The following is a 14,140-nucleotide window of genomic DNA, read 5'->3' as shown; positions in this document are numbered from 1 at the left end:
ATAGGTCAGAAAAAAATGTTTAGAAAACATTGAAAGAACTATATTCCTAAGTATCCTTTCAGCCCTAAAACACAGCTATGCCATCAAAAACTGTCTACATTGTACGGGAATAAAACCCTAACCCTAGCTTCGGGTTTTGCTAGTTAGGGTTAGGGTTCAAATATTTCTCAAAGACCATTTTCTCAATATTCCACTCATTTGACTGGGAAATTTGCTTGTCTGAATCAAAATATAAGTCTGAAAAGACAATACAACACTGCCAAAACCAAAAGAGTGTGTCAGGAATGGTCAAATTCAGTTTTGAAAGGTATTCTTTCATTGGAAACTTTGCGTTAAACGGAGTGCTGAATGAATGTACGTTGAGGCTTAAGTGGCCTAAAAGTCTGAGACAACTAATACATTTGGGCTTTATTTGTCAATAAGCCTTGGATTTTAAAGCCCATGGCAAGAGTTTGCAAGTTAAATCAGGTTCTTTCTAACTGCTGCTTGTCGGGCAATTCAGACACCATTCCTTTTTGGAGCAAAGCACTGTATACAGCCATATAGGTCAGAAAAAAATGTTTAGAAAACATTGAAAGAACTATATTCCTAAGTATCCTTTCAGCCCTAAAACACAGCCATGCCATCAAAAACTGTCTACATTGTACGGGAATAAAACCCTAACCCTAGCTTCGGGTTTTGCTAGTTAGGGTTAGGGTTCAAATATTTCTCAAAGACCATTTTCTCAATATTCCACTCATTTGACTGGGAAATTTGCTTGTCTGAATCAAAATAAAAGTCTGAAAAGACAATACAACACTGCCAAAACCAAAAGAGTGTGTCAGGAATGGTCAAATTCAGTTTTGAAAGGTATTCTTTCATTGGAAACTTTGCGTTAAACGGAGTGCTGAATGAATGTACGTTGAGGCTTAAGAGGCCTAAAAGTCTGAGACAACTAATGCATTTTGGCTTTATTTGTTAATAAGCCTTGGATTTTAAAGCCCATGGCAAGAGTTTGCAGGTTAAATCAGGTTCTTTCTAACTGCTGCTTGTCGGGCAATTCAGACACCATTCCTTTTTGGAGCAAAGCACTGTATACAGCCATATAGGTCAGAAAAAAATGTTTAGGAAACATTGAAAGAACTATATTCCTAAGTATCCTTTCAGCCCTAAAACACAGCCATGCCATCAAAAACTGTCTACATTGTACGGGAATAAAACCCTAACCCTAGCTTCGGGTTTTGCTAGTTAGGGTTCAAATATTTCTCAAAGACCATTTTCTCAATATTCCACTCATTTGACTGGGAAATTTGCTTGTCTGAATCAAAATATAAGTCTGAAAAGACAATACAACACTGCCAAAACCAAAAGAGTGTGTCAGGAATGGTCAAATTCAGTTTTGAAAGGTATTCTTTCATTGGAAACTTTGCGTTAAACGGAGTGCTGAATGAATGTACGTTGAGGCTTAAGTGGCCTAAAAGTCTGAGACAACTAATACATTTTGGCTTTTTTTGTTAATAAGCCTTGGATTTCAAAGCCCATGGCAAGAGTTTGCAAGTTAAATCAGGTTCTTTCTAACTGCTGCTTGTCGGGCAATTCAGACACCATTCCTTTTTGGAGCAAAGCACTGTATACAGCCATATAGGTCAGAAAAAAATGTTTAGGAAACATTGAAAGAACTATATTCCTAAGTATCCTTTCAGCCCTAAAACACAGCCATGCCATCAAAAACTGTCTACATTGTACGGGAATAAAACCCTAACCCTAGCTTCGGGTTTTGCTAGTTAGGGTTAGGGTTCAAATATTTCTCAAAGACCATTTTCTCAATATTCCACTCATTTGACTGGGAAATTTGCTTGTCTGAATCAAAATATAAGTCTGAAAAGACAATACAACACTGCCAAAACCAAAAGAGTGTGTCAGGAATGGTCAAATTCAGTTTTGAAAGGTATTCTTTCATTGGAAACTTTGCGTTAAACGGAGTGCTGAATGAATGTACGTTGAGGCTTAAGTGGCCTAAAAGTCTGAGACAACTAATACATTTTGGCTTTATTTGTTAATAAGCCTTGGATTTTAAAGCCCATGGCAAGAGTTTGCAAGTTAAATCAGGTTCTTTCTAACTGTTGCTTGTCGGGCAAGTCAGACACCATTCCTTTTTGGAGCAAAGCACTGTATACAGCCATATAGGTCAGAAAAAAATGTTTAGAAAACATTGAAAGAACTATATTCCTAAGTATCCTTTCAGCCCTAAAACACAGCTATGCCATCAAAAACTGTCTACATTGTACGGGAATAAAACCCTAACCCTAGCTTCGGGTTTTGCTAGTTAGGGTTAGGGTTCAAATATTTCTCAAAGACCATTTTCTCAATATTCCACTCATTTGACTGGGAAATTTGCTTGTCTGAATCAAAATATAAGTCTGAAAAGACAATACAACACTGCCAAAACCAAAAGAGTGTGTCAGGAATGGTCAAAATCAGTTTTGAAAGGTATTCTTTCATTGGAAACTTTGCGTTAAACGGAGTGCTGAATGAATGTACGTTGAGGCTTAAGTGGCCTAAAAGTCTGAGACAACTAATGCATTTTGGCTTTATTTGTCAATAAGCCTTGGATTTTAAAGCCCATGGCAAGAGTTTGCAGGTTAAATCAGGTTCTTTCTAACTGCTGCTTGTCGGGCAATTCAGACACCATTCCTTTTTGGAGCAAAGCACTGTATACAGCCATATAGGTCAGAAAAAAATGTTTAGAAAACATTGAAAGAACTATATTCCTAAGTATCCTTTCAGCCCTAAAACACAGCCATGCCATCAAAAACTGTCTACATTGTACGGGAATAAAACCCTAACCCTAGCTTCGGGTTTTGCTAGTTAGGGTTAGGGTTCAAATATTTCTCAAAGACCATTTTCTCAATATTCCACTCATTTGACTGGGAAATTTGCTTGTCTGAATCAAAATATAAGTCTGAAAAGACAATACAACACTGCCAAAACCAAAAGAGTGTGTCAGGAATGGTCAAATTCAGTTTTGAAAGGTATTCTTTCATTGGAAACTTTGCGTTAAACGGAGTGCTGAATGAATGTACGTTGAGGCTTAAGTGGCCTAAAAGTCTGAGACAACTAATACATTTGGGCTTTATTTGTCAATAAGCCTTGGATTTTAAAGCCCATGGCAAGAGTTTGCAAGTTAAATCAGGTTCTTTCTAACTGCTGCTTGTCGGGCAATTCAGACACCATTCCTTTTTGGAGCAAAGCACTGTATACAGCCATATAGGTCAGAAAAAAATGTTTAGAAAACATTGAAAGAACTATATTCCTAAGTATCCTTTCAGCCCTAAAACACAGCCATGCCATCAAAAACTGTCTACATTGTACGGGAATAAAACCCTAACCCTAGCTTCGGGTTTTGCTAGTTAGGGTTAGGGTTCAAATATTTCTCAAAGACCATTTTCTCAATATTCCACTCATTTGACTGGGAAATTTGCTTGTCTGAATCAAAATATAAGTCTGAAAAGACAATACAACACTGCCAAAACCAAAAGAGTGTGTCAGGAATGGTCAAATTCAGTTTTGAAAGGTATTCTTTCATTGGAAACTTTGCGTTAAACGGAGTGCTGAATGAATGTACGTTGAGGCTTAAGAGGCCTAAAAGTCTGAGACAACTAATGCATTTTGGCTTTATTTGTTAATAAGCCTTGGATTTTAAAGCCCATGGCAAGAGTTTGCAGGTTAAATCAGGTTCTTTCTAACTGCTGCTTGTCGGGCAATTCAGACACCATTCCTTTTTGGAGCAAAGCACTGTATACAGCCATATAGGTCAGAAAAAAATGTTTAGGAAACATTGAAAGAACTATATTCCTAAGTATCCTTTCAGCCCTAAAACACAGCCATGCCATCAAAAACTGTCTACATTGTACGGGAATAAAACCCTAACCCTAGCTTCGGGTTTTGCTAGTTAGGGTTCAAATATTTCTCAAAGACCATTTTCTCAATATTCCACTCATTTGACTGGGAAATTTGCTTGTCTGAATCAAAATATAAGTCTGAAAAGACAATACAACACTGCCAAAACCAAAAGAGTGTGTCAGGAATGGTCAAATTCAGTTTTGAAAGGTATTCTTTCTTTGGAAACTTTGCGTTAAACGGAGTGCTGAATGAATGTACGTTGAGGCTTAAGTGGCCTAAAAGTCTGAGACAACTAATACATTTTGGCGTTATTTGTTAATAAGCCTTGGATTTTAAAGCCCATGGCAAGAGTTTGCAAGTTAAATCAGGTTCTTTCTAACTGCTGCTTGTCGGGCAATTCAGACACCATTCCTTTTTGGAGCAAAGCACTGTATACAGCCATATAGGTCAGAAAAAAATGTTTAGGAAACATTGAAAGAACTATATTCCTAAGTATCCTTTCAGCCCTAAAACACAGCCATGCCATCAAAAACTGTCTACATTGTACGGGAATAAAACCCTAACCCTAGCTTCGGGTTTTGCTAGTTAGGGTTAGGGTTCAAATATTTCTCAAAGACCATTTTCTCAATATTCCACTCATTTGACTGGGAAATTTGCTTGTCTGAATCAAAATATAAGTCTGAAAAGACAATACAACACTGCCAAAACCAAAAGAGTGTGTCAGGAATGGTCAAATTCAGTTTTGAAAGGTATTCTTTCATTGGAAACTTTGCGTTAAACGGAGTGCTGAATGAATGTACGTTGAGGCTTAAGTGGCCTCAAAGTCTGAGAAAACTAATACATTTTGGCTTTATTTGTTAATAAGCCTTGGATTTTAAAGCCCATGGCAAGAGTTTGCAAGTTAAATCAGGTTCTTTCTAACTGTTGCTTGTCGGGCAATTCAGACACCATTCCTTTTTGGAGCAAAGCACTATATACAGCCATATAGGTCAGAAAAAAATGTTTAGAAAACATTGAAAGAACTATATTCCTAAGTATCCTTTCAGTCCTAAAACACAGCCATGCCATCAAAAACTGTCTACATTGTACGGGAATAAAACCCTAACCCTAGCTTCGGGTTTTGCTAGTTAGGGTTAGGGTTCAAATATTTCTCAAAGACCATTTTCTCAATATTCCACTCATTTGACTGGGAAATTTGCTTGTCTGAATCAAAATATAAGTCTGAAAAGACAATACAACACTGCCAAAACGAAAAGAGTGTGTCAGGAATGGTCAAATTCAGTTTTGAAAGGTATTCTTTCATTGGAAACTTTGCGTTAAACGGAGTGCTGAATGAATGTACGTTGAGGCTTAAGTGGCCTAAAAGTCTGAGACAACTAATACATTTTGGCTTTATTTGTTAATAAGCCTTGGATTTTAAAGCCCATGGCAAGAGTTTGCAAGTTAAATCAGGTTCTTTCTAACTGCTGCTTGTCGGGCAATTCAGACACTATTCCTTTTTGGAGCAAAGCACTGTATACAGCCATATAGGTCAGAAAAAAATGTTTAGGAAACATTGAAAGAACTATATTCCTAAGTATCCTTTCAGCCCTAAAACACAGCCATGCCATCAAAAACTGTCTACATTGTACGGGAATAAAACCCTAACCCTAGCTTCGGGTTTTGCTAGTTAGGGTTAGGGTTCAAATATTTCTCAAAGACCATTTTCTCAATATTCCACTCATTTGACTGGGAAATTTGCTTGTCTGAATCAAAATATAAGTCTGAAAAGACAATACAACACTGCCAAAATCAAAAGAGTGTGTCAGGAATGGTCAAATTCAGTTTTGAAAGGTATTCTTTCATTGGAAACTTTGCGTTAAACGGAGTGCTGAATGAATGTACGTTGAGGCTTAAGTGGCCTAAAAGTCTGAGAAAACTAATACATTTTGGCTTTATTTGTTAATAAGCCTTGGATTTTAAAGCCCATGGCAAGAGTTTGCAAGTTAAATCAGGTTCTTTCTAACTGTTGCTTGTCGGGCAATTCAGACACCATTCCTGTTTGGAGCAAAGCACTGTATACAGCCATATAGGTCAGAAAAAAATGTTTAGAAAACATTGAAAGAACTATATTCCTAAGTATCCTTTCAGCCCTAAAACACAGCCATGCCATCAAAAACTGTCTACATTGTACGGGAATAAAACCCTAAACCTAGCTTGGGGTTTTGCTAGTTAGGGTTAGGGTTCAAATATTTCTCAAAGACCATTTTCTCAATATTCCACTCATTTGACTGGGAAATTTGCTTGTCTGAATCAAAATATAAGTCTGAAAAGACAATACAACACTGCCAAAACCAAAAGAGTGTGTCAGGAATGGTCAAATTCAGTTTTGAAAGGTATTCTTTCATTGGAAACTTTGCATTAAACGGAGTGCTGAATGAATGTACGTTGAGGCTTAAGTGGCCTAAAAGTCTGAGACAACTAATGCATTTTGGCTTTATTTGTCAATAAGCCTTGGATTTTAAAGCCCATGGCAAGAGTTTGCAGGTTAAATCAGGTTCTTTCTAACTGCTGCTTGTCGGGCAATTCAGACACCATTCCTTTTTGGAGCAAAGCACTGTATACAGCCATATAGGTCAGAAAAAAATGTTTAGAAAACATTGAAAGAACTATATTCCTAAGTATCCTTTCAGCCCTAAAACACAGCCATGCCATCAAAAACTGTCTACATTGTACGGGAATAAAACCCTAACCCTAGCTTCGGGTTTTGCTAGTTAGGGTTAGGGTTCAAATATTTCTCAAAGACCATTTTCTCAATATTCCACTCATTTGACTGGGAAATTTGCTTGTCTGAATCAAAATATAAGTCTGAAAAGACAATACAACACTGCCAAAACCAAAAGAGTGTGTCAGGAATGGTCAAATTCAGTTTTGAAAGGTATTCTTTCATTGGAAACTTTGCGTTAAACGGAGTGCTGAATGAATGTACGTTGAGGCTTAAGTGGCCTAAAAGTCTGAGACAACTAATACATTTGGGCTTTATTTGTCAATAAGCCTTGGATTTTAAAGCCCATGGCAAGAGTTTGCAAGTTAAATCAGGTTCTTTCTAACTGCTGCTTGTCGGGCAATTCAGACACCATTCCTTTTTGGAGCAAAGCACTGTATACAGCCATATAGGTCAGAAAAAAATGTTTAGAAAACATTGAAAGAACTATATTCCTAAGTATCCTTTCAGCCCTAAAACACAGCCATGCCATCAAAAACTGTCTACATTGTACGGGAATAAAACCCTAACCCTAGCTTCGGGTTTTGCTAGTTAGGGTTAGGGTTCAAATATTTCTCAAAGACCATTTTCTCAATATTCCACTCATTTGACTGGGAAATTTGCTTGTCTGAATCAAAATATAAGTCTGAAAAGACAATACAACACTGCCAAAACCAAAAGAGTGTGTCAGGAATGGTCAAATTCAGTTTTGAAAGGTATTCTTTCATTGGAAACTTTGCGTTAAACGGAGTGCTGAATGAATGTACGTTGAGGCTTAAGAGGCCTAAAAGTCTGAGACAACTAATGCATTTTGGCTTTATTTGTTAATAAGCCTTGGATTTTAAAGCCCATGGCAAGAGTTTGCAGGTTAAATCAGGTTCTTTCTAACTGCTGCTTGTCGGGCAATTCAGACACCATTCCTTTTTGGAGCAAAGCACTGTATACAGCCATATAGGTCAGAAAAAAATGTTTAGGAAACATTGAAAGAACTATATTCCTAAGTATCCTTTCAGCCCTAAAACACAGCCATGCCATCAAAAACTGTCTACATTGTACGGGAATAAAACCCTAACCCTAGCTTCGGGTTTTGCTAGTTAGGGTTCAAATATTTCTCAAAGACCATTTTCTCAATATTCCACTCATTTGACTGGGAAATTTGCTTGTCTGAATCAAAATATAAGTCTGAAAAGACAATACAACACTGCCAAAACCAAAAGAGTGTGTCAGGAATGGTCAAATTCAGTTTTGAAAGGTATTCTTTCATTGGAAACTTTGCGTTAAACGGAGTGCTGAATGAATGTACGTTGAGGCTTAAGTGGCCTAAAAGTCTGAGACAACTAATACATTTTGGCTTTATGTGTTAATAAGCCTTGGATTTTAAAGCCCATGGCAAGAGTTTGCAAGTTAAATCAGGTTCTTTCTAACTGCTGCTTGTCGGGCAATTCAGACACCATTCCTTTTTGGAGCAAAGCACTGTATACAGCCATATAGGTCAGAAAAAAATGTTTAGAAAACATTGAAAGAACTATATTCCTAAGTATCCTTTCAGCCCTAAAACACAGCCATGCCATCAAAAACTGTCTACATTGTACGGGAATAAAACCCTAACCCTAGCTTCGGGTTTTGCTAGTTAGGGTTAGGGTTCAAATATTTCTCAAAGACCATTTTCTCAATATTCCACTCATTTGACTGGGAAATTTGCTTGTCTGAATCAAAATATAAGTCTGAAAAGACAATACAACACTGCCAAAACCAAAAGAGTGTGTCAGGAATGGTCAAATTCAGTTTTGAAAGGTATTCTTTCATTGGAAACTTTGCGTTAAACGGAGTGCTGAATGAATGTACGTTGAGGCTTAAGTGGCCTAAAAGTCTGAGACAACTAATACATTTTGGCTTTATTTGTTAATAAGCCTTGGATTTTAAAGCCCATGGCAAGAGTTTGCAAGTTAAATCAGGTTCTTTCTAACTGCTGCTTGTCGGGCAATTCAGACACCATTCCTTTTTGGAGCAAAGCACTGTATACAGCCATATAGGTCAGAAAAAAATGTTTAGAAAACATTGAAAGAACTATATTCCTAAGTATCCTTTCAGCCCTAAAACACAGCCATGCCATCAAAAACTGTCTACATTGTACGGGAATAAAACCCTAACCCTAGCTTCGGGTTTTGCTAGTTAGGGTTAGGGTTCAAATATTTCTCAAAGACCATTTTCTCAATATTCCACTCATTTGACTGGGAAATTTGCTTGTCTGAATCAAAATATAAGTCTGAAAAGACAATACAACACTGCCAAAACCAAAAGAGTGTGTCAGGAATGGTCAAATTCAGTTTTGAAAGGTATTCTTTCATTGGAAACTTTGCGTTAAACGGAGTGCTGAATGAATGTACGTTGAGGCTTAAGTGGCCTAAAAGTCTGAGACAACTAATACATTTTGGCTTTATTTGTTAATAAGCCTTGGATTTTAAAGCCCATGGCAAGAGTTTGCAAGTTAAATCAGGTTCTTTCTAACTGCTGCTTGTCGGGCAATTCAGACACCATTCCTTTTTGGAGCAAAGCACTGTATACAGCCATATAGGTCAGAAAAAAATGTTTAGAAAACATTGAAAGAACTATATTCCTAAGTATCCTTTCAGCCCTAAAACACAGCCATGCCATCAAAAACTGTCTACATTGTACGGGAATAAAACCCTAACCCTAGCTTCGGGTTTTGCTAGTTAGGGTTAGGGTTCAAATATTTCTCAAAGACCATTTTCTCAATATTCCACTCATTTGACTGGGAAATTTGCTTGTCTGAATCAAAATATAAGTCTGAAAAGACAATACAACACTGCCAAAACCAAAAGAGTGTGTCAGGAATGGTCAAATTCAGTTTTGAAAGGTATTCTTTCATTGGAAACTTTGCGTTAAACGGAGTGCTGAATGAATGTACGTTGAGGCTTAAGAGGCCTAAAAGTCTGAGACAACTAATGCATTTTGGCTTTATTTGTTAATAAGCCTTGGATTTTAAAGCCCATGGCAAGAGTTTGCAGGTTAAATCAGGTTCTTTCTAACTGCTGCTTGTCGGGCAATTCAGACACCATTCCTTTTTGGAGCAAAGCACTGTATACAGCCATATAGGTCAGAAAAAAATGTTTAGGAAACATTGAAAGAACTATATTCCTAAGTATCCTTTCAGCCCTAAAACACAGCCATGCCATCAAAAACTGTCTACATTGTACGGGAATAAAACCCTAACCCTAGCTTCGGGTTTTGCTAGTTAGGGTTCAAATATTTCTCAAAGACCATTTTCTCAATATTCCACTCATTTGACTGGGAAATTTGCTTGTCTGAATCAAAATATAAGTCTGAAAAGACAATACAACACTGCCAAAACCAAAAGAGTGTGTCAGGAATGGTCAAATTCAGTTTTGAAAGGTATTCTTTCATTGGAAACTTTGCGTTAAACGGAGTGCTGAATGAATGTACGTTGAGGCTTAAGTGGCCTAAAAGTCTGAGACAACTAATACATTTTGGCTTTATGTGTTAATAAGCCTTGGATTTTAAAGCCCATGGCAAGAGTTTGCAAGTTAAATCAGGTTCTTTCTAACTGCTGCTTGTCGGGCAATTCAGACACCATTCCTTTTTGGAGCAAAGCACTGTATACAGCCATATAGGTCAGAAAAAAATGTTTAGAAAACATTGAAAGAACTATATTCCTAAGTATCCTTTCAGCCCTAAAACACAGCCATGCCATCAAAAACTGTCTACATTGTACGGGAATAAAACCCTAACCCTAGCTTCGGGTTTTGCTAGTTAGGGTTAGGGTTCAAATATTTCTCAAAGACCATTTTCTCAATATTCCACTCATTTGACTGGGAAATTTGCTTGTCTGAATCAAAATATAAGTCTGAAAAGACAATACAACACTGCCAAAACCAAAAGAGTGTGTCAGGAATGGTCAAATTCAGTTTTGAAAGGTATTCTTTCATTGGAAACTTTGCGTTAAACGGAGTGCTGAATGAATGTACGTTGAGGCTTAAGTGGCCTAAAAGTCTGAGACAACTAATACATTTTGGCTTTATTTGTTAATAAGCCTTGGATTTTAAAGCCCATGGCAAGAGTTTGCAAGTTAAATCAGGTTCTTTCTAACTGCTGCTTGTCGGGCAATTCAGACACCATTCCTTTTTGGAGCAAAGCACTGTATACAGCCATATAGGTCAGAAAAAAATGTTTAGAAAACATTGAAAGAACTATATTCCTAAGTATCCTTTCAGCCCTAAAACACAGCCATGCCATCAAAAACTGTCTACATTGTACGGGAATAAAACCCTAACCCTAGCTTCGGGTTTTGCTAGTTAGGGTTAGGGTTCAAATATTTCTCAAAGACCATTTTCTCAATATTCCACTCATTTGACTGGGAAATTTGCTTGTCTGAATCAAAATATAAGTCTGAAAAGACAATACAACACTGCCAAAACCAAAAGAGTGTGTCAGGAATGGTCAAATTCAGTTTTGAAAGGTATTCTTTCATTGGAAACTTTGCGTTAAACGGAGTGCTGAATGAATGTACGTTGAGGCTTAAGTGGCCTAAAAGTCTGAGACAACTAATACATTTTGGCTTTATTTGTTAATAAGCCTTGGATTTTAAAGCCCATGGCAAGAGTTTGCAAGTTAAATCAGGTTCTTTCTAACTGCTGCTTGTCGGGCAATTCAGACACCATTCCTTTTTGGAGCAAAGCACTGTATACAGCCATATAGGTCAGAAAAAAATGTTTAGAAAACATTGAAAGAACTATATTCCTAAGTATCCTTTCAGCCCTAAAACACAGCCATGCCATCAAAAACTGTCTACATTGTACGGGAATAAAACCCTAACCCTAGCTTCGGGTTTTGCTAGTTAGGGTTAGGGTTCAAATATTTCTCAAAGACCATTTTCTCAATATTCCACTCATTTGACTGGGAAATTTGCTTGTCTGAATCAAAATATAAGTCTGAAAAGACAATACAACACTGCAAAAACCAAAAGAGTGTGTCAGGAATGGTCAAATTCAGTTTTGAAAGGTATTCTTTCTTTGGAAACTTTGCGTTAAACGGAGTGCTGAATGAATGTACGTTGAGGCTTAAGTGGCCTAAAAGTCTGAGACAACTAATACATTTTGGCGTTATTTGTTAATAAGCCTTGGATTTTAAAGCCCATGGCAAGAGTTTGCAAGTTAAATCAGGTTCTTTCTAACTGCTGCTTGTCGGGCAATTCAGACACCATTCCTTTTTGGAGCAAAGCACTGTATACAGCCATATAGGTCAGAAAAAAATGTTTAGAAAACATTGAAAGAACTATATTCCTAAGTATCCTTTCAGCCCTAAAACACAGCCATGCCATCAAAAACTGTCTACATTGTACGGGAATAAAACCCTAACCCTAGCTTGGGGTTTTGCTATTTAGGGTTAGGGTTCAAATATTTCTCAAAGACCATTTTCTCAATATTCCACTCATTTGACTGGGAAATTTGCTTGTCTGAATCAAAATATAAGTCTGAAAAGACAATACAACACTGCCAAAACCAAAAGAGTGTGTCAGGAATGGTCAAATTCAGTTTTGAAAGGTATTCTTTCATTGGAAACTTTGCGTTAAACGGAGTGCTGAATGAATGTACGTTGAGGCTTAAGAGGCCTAAAAGTCTGAGACAACTAATGCATTTTGGCTTTATTTGTCAATAAGCCTTGGATTTTAAAGCCCATGGCAAGAGTTTGCAGGTTAAATCAGGTTCTTTCTAACTGCTGCTTGTCGGGCAATTCAGACACCATTCCTTTTTGGAGCAAAGCACTGTATACAGCCATATAGGTCAGAAAAAAATGTTTAGAAAACATTGAAAGAACTATATTCCTAAGTATCCTTTCAGCCCTAAAACACAGCCATGCCATCAAAAACTGTCTACATTGTACGGGAATAAAACCCTAACCCTAGCTTCGGGTTTTGCTAGTTAGGGTTAGGGTTCAAATATTTCTCAAAGACCATTTTCTCAATATTCCACTCATTTGACTGGGAAATTTGCTTGTCTGAATCAAAATATAAGTCTGAAAAGACAATACAACACTGCCAAAACCAAAAGAGTGTGTCAGGAATGGTCAAATTCAGTTTTGAAAGGTATTCTTTCATTGGAAACTTTGCGTTAAACGGAGTGCTGAATGAATGTACGTTGAGGCTTAAGTGGCCTAAAAGTCTGAGACAACTAATACATTTTGGCTTTATTTGTTAATAAGCCTTGGATTTTAAAGCCCATGGCAAGAGTTTGCAAGTTAAATCAGGTTCTTTCTAACTGCTGCTTGTCGGGCAATTCAGACACCATTCCTTTTTGGAGCAAAGCACTGTATACAGCCATATAGGTCAGAAAAAAATGTTTAGAAAACATTGAAAGAACTATATTCCTAAGTATCCTTTCAGCCCTAAAACACAGCCATGCCATCAAAAACTGTCTACATTGTACGGGAATAAAACCCTAACCCTAGCTTGGGGTTTTGCTAGTTGGGGTTAGGGTTCAAATATTTCTCAAAGACCATTTTCTCAATATTCCACTCATTTGACTGGGAAATTTGCTTGTCTGAATCAAAATATAAGTCTGAAAAGACAATACAACACTGCCAAAACCAAAAGAGTGTGTCAGGAAAGGTCAAATTCAGTTTTGAAAGGTATTCTTTCGTAGGAAACTTTGCGTTAAACGGAGTGCTGAATGAATGTACGTTGAGGCTTAAGTGGCCTAAAAGTCTGAGACAACTAATGCATTTTGGCTTTATTTGTCACTAAGTCTTGGATTTTAAAGCCCATGGCAAGAGTTTGCAGGTTAAATCAGGTTCTTTCTAACTGCTGCTTGTCGGGCAATTCAGACACCATTCCTTTTTGGAGCAAAGCACTGTATACAGCCATATAGGTCAGAAAAAAATGTTTAGAAAACATTGAAAGAACTATATTCCTAAGTATCCTTTCAGCCCTAAAACACAGCCATGCCATCAAAAACTGTCTACATTGTACGGGAATAAAACCCTAACCCTAGCTTCGGGTTTTGCTAGTTAGGGTTCAAATATTTCTCAAAGACCATTTTCTCAATATTCCACTCATTTGACTGGGAAATTTGCTTGTCTGAATCAAAATATCAGTCTGAAAAGACAATACAACACTGCCAAAACCAAAAGAGTGTGTCAGGAATGGTCAAATTCAGTTTTGAAAGGTATTCTTTCATTGGAAACTTTGCGTTAAACGGAGTGCTGAATGAACGTACGTTGAGGCTTAAGTGGCCTAAAAGTCTGAGACAACTAATACATTTGGGCTTTATTTGTTAATAAGCCTTGGATTTTAAAGCCCATGGCAAGAGTTTGCAAGTTAAATCAGGTTCTTTCTAACTGCTGCTTGTCGGGCAATTCAGACACCATTCCTTTTTGGAGCAAAGCACTGTATACAGCCATATAGGTCAGAAAAAAATGTTTAGGAAACATTGAAAGAACTATATTCCTAAGTATCCTTTCAGCCCTAAAACACAGCCA

Source organism: Atractosteus spatula, chromosome 6 (assembly GCF_055471065.1).
Source record: "Atractosteus spatula isolate fAtrSpa1 chromosome 6, fAtrSpa1.hap1, whole genome shotgun sequence".
Lineage (NCBI taxonomy): Eukaryota > Metazoa > Chordata > Actinopteri > Semionotiformes > Lepisosteidae > Atractosteus > Atractosteus spatula.
This window is presented reverse-complemented; position numbering follows the sequence as displayed.